Genomic DNA, 3,495 nt, shown 5'->3' on the forward strand with positions numbered 1-3,495 from the left:
AGGACTGTCAGTAGGCTAGTCCGTCTCAAAAATGGTCCCCCGCGGGCTTCCGGTGCCGCCGGAAGCGGTTCTACCCGGAACTCAGAAGTCCGATTTCGGAACAGCCCTGTTGCCGCTGGTACAGTAGCCAGGTGTACCCGGGTGGCGTGTCAGTAGCGCGTTTCTGCAGAACCCTTCGCTTTCTAGGAAGTAAATTACTGCTACTCTGGGGCTGTGAGCGGCCTCGATGTGTACAACTCAAGGGAAAGTTAAACGGGGAAATGTGGGAGAAATGATAAGTCCTTAAAAGACATACTAACAAAAAGGGAAAAATGCAAGGGAACGTGGCGATAGACCCAGTTAGTACTGGGCGAGGAGCACTTTCTTTTTCAAAAGTCACCTCGTGTGGGTGGCATTTAAAGTAATAAAGCTAGAGTGGGTTCCAATCCCAGCTCATCCCCACTTGTGTAGACTTGGGGACGTTTTGTAAACTCTCTGTGCCTCCTCCCGCCCCCAATAGTCTGGCCGCCTAACTCATGGCCCTCCCCTTTTTTATGTTTGTCTCCCCAGTGCCACCGCAAAGATGTGTAATCAGTGTTGTTGAATGACTAAATGGAAACCTCTGTCCTGAAAATCTTTTTAATGAACCTAAACACTCACACCCTTGAAAACTATTGAAGTGCAGTTCAATTGCTATCATTTTACTTACCTTTCACGCTCACTGAAATGCCAATTTCTGCAAGAAAGTATTCTTTGCTCTCTCTGCCTTGCCAAGTAGTTGAGAAGCAGAAATTGATTGAATTGAACATCAAAGTAAGTCATATCTTTTTTCCCAATATTAAAGTGAAAATAACCAATATGTTTCTAATCATGAAGAAAATACATACTAATGTGGAAAATTAAAGCAATACACTAAAATATAGAAAGTGGACGGAGGGAGGGAGAGCCAAAGCTGGAAACATTTGAGTAACAAAATAACACAGTATTAGATTATAACAAATAAATGGGGAGAAGGGACAAATCCTCCTTACAGAAAAATTCCACATAATATATGTGTATAACTTCTACTAGGAGGTAAAGCTTAACCACCACCACCACCCCACCCGCCTTGAGTGTGGACTGGACTTAGTGACTTGCTTCCAAAGAATAGAATATGCAAAGGGAAAAATAGTACCTTCATAATGGAGAAAATTGGCAGACACCACCTTAACCAACTGATCACGGTATACATCACCGGCAATGTCATGTTGATATAATGTACCCCAAGAAATGATGTGATGAGGACATTTCATCTCTAATATTTGTCCCCAAAACCCACAACCCTACTCTAATCATGGGGAAAACATCAGACAAACCCAAATTAAAGAGCATTCTACAAAATATCTGAGCAGAACTCTTCAAAGCTGTCAAGGTCATGTAAAGCAAGAAAAGACCTGGGTGAAAATACAGTACCAAGCATTACTCATACATTTAAAATGATGCTCCATGTAAGTGACCTTAAAATGCCCCATATGTCTTCATTTAACAGACATCTATTCACTCTTCCACGTCCTTTGGGGTGGAAGGAACCCCAATATATGGGGTTCCTTTCCTAAATGGTTTCCACTCATCCAGATCACTAGCAACTTGCCGTGCAATGAAACCATACAATGTTTGCTTTCAAAAATTCTTTTCTCTCCCCACCTCCCTCACATACACACACACACACATAGGGGTAACTATTTTCCTAGACTAAGTTGTTTATTCACCTCCTTTCTGTCCCTTTTTGCTTCTCCCCTTCCACCCTGATATACCATCATAAAAAAAGACAAGAAACAAGAAGCTATCACAGATCAGACAGAAAGAAATGTGATGACTGAATGCAGTGTGGGATCCTGTATAGAATCCGGGAACAGAAAAGCACACTAGTGGAAAAACTGGTGAAATCTGAATAAACTCTGTAGTTTAGTTACTTGTAATACCCCAGTGTTAATTTTTTAATTTTCACAAACATATCATAGCTAACATAACATGTTAACATTAGAGGAAACTGAGTGAAGGACATTCAGGAACTCTCCACTATCTTTGCAAATTAAAATTTATTTTTTTACTAAAGAAAGCGAGTCAAATCCTATATCCCACCTCTCTGGAAGTAACCACTTTGTGCGTTTTTGTGTGTACACATCATTCCACTTATCTCTGTATAAATACATGTATACATACACTTTTATGTAAATGAGATTCATGTTATAAGTGCTGCTTCTTATCTCTGCAACAATATATACCAGAAATCTTCCACACTGATGAACATATATCCATATTATTCTTTTAAATGATTTTGAAAGATTCCATTGTTTGTAAGTGCCATACCCACATAGATGGACATATATGCTGTGTCCAGTAACTAACATAATATTGCAGTGAATATTCTTGGGCATACACTTTTGCATGCCAGTCCAGTTCTTTCTCTAGAATAAATTTCTAAAAATGGAAGCCCTATTTCCTTTCAGCGAAGAATGGTATTTATAATTTAGGCTCAGGGTGTCAGGTATGTTCATTGTTACTGGGGTTTTGATGCTCTCAAGCCCTCCCATTGGTCAAAGCTGGGGAATATTATACACATGTGTGCACACATTTCCATCTACATACATTGAAAACCATGCGTTCCTACTGATATTGTGAAGTCCAATCTAACACCATAGGGTTCAAACTAGGCTTTTCCCTTTATATGTATGTAACTTCCTTTTCTGGCCGTGGGAAACCTGACTCGCATCAGCCTTAATATATTTACTTATTTAAGCAATTCCCCTGTGTGAAACCAATCTCCAATCTGGCCACCACCCCATCTCCTGCACTCATGCCCTCCTTACCTCTCTCCAGCTTGGACTCCCAAGGCCAGTTCACCCCTTGAAGTGGACATCTTCACCCTGATTGGATGTAAAATGTTAACATTAGGGGAACCTGGGTAAAGGGCATTTGGGAACTCTCTCCAGTATCTTTGCAACTATTCTGTAATCTAAATTTACAGCAATACAGGGCCACTGGAGTCCCCCACTCCTGCCCTACATCTGTGGATGGCCTGCCTTGCCCTTGCCCCTGATGGCTTTAGGACTGAAAACTTGCGGAAGGGGAGGGATGAAGAAGGGCTCCTATTCCCACTTCACCTTATGTCCTTTGTTGGTCTTCTAATCTGATCATATTAATTATGGAACATAATAAGTTCAGAGACAGGTAGAGCCAACTTGACCACAAATAATGTTTCATATTGCCATCTGCTTGGTAAGAGCTATGTCTCAGAAGTATTAAATGATAGGTCTAAAACACAAACTCAATGAGAAAACTTGAAACCAAAGAACAGTGGGAAAAAAAGGAAGGGAAGAAAGAAAGAAAAGAAAAGAAAGAGAAAGAAAGAAGGGAGGGAAGGAGGGAAGGAGGGAAGAGAAAAAGGAGCTGTATTGCGGCTATCCCTTTCCTATCTAGAAAATGGTTTGAACTCTTGTTAGTTCTGACTTTCAACTTGTTCCCTCTCCCAACCTT

Source organism: Leucopleurus acutus (assembly GCF_964270905.1).
Source record: "Leucopleurus acutus genome assembly, chromosome: 12".
Classification (NCBI taxonomy): Eukaryota; Metazoa; Chordata; class Mammalia; order Artiodactyla; family Delphinidae; genus Leucopleurus; species Leucopleurus acutus.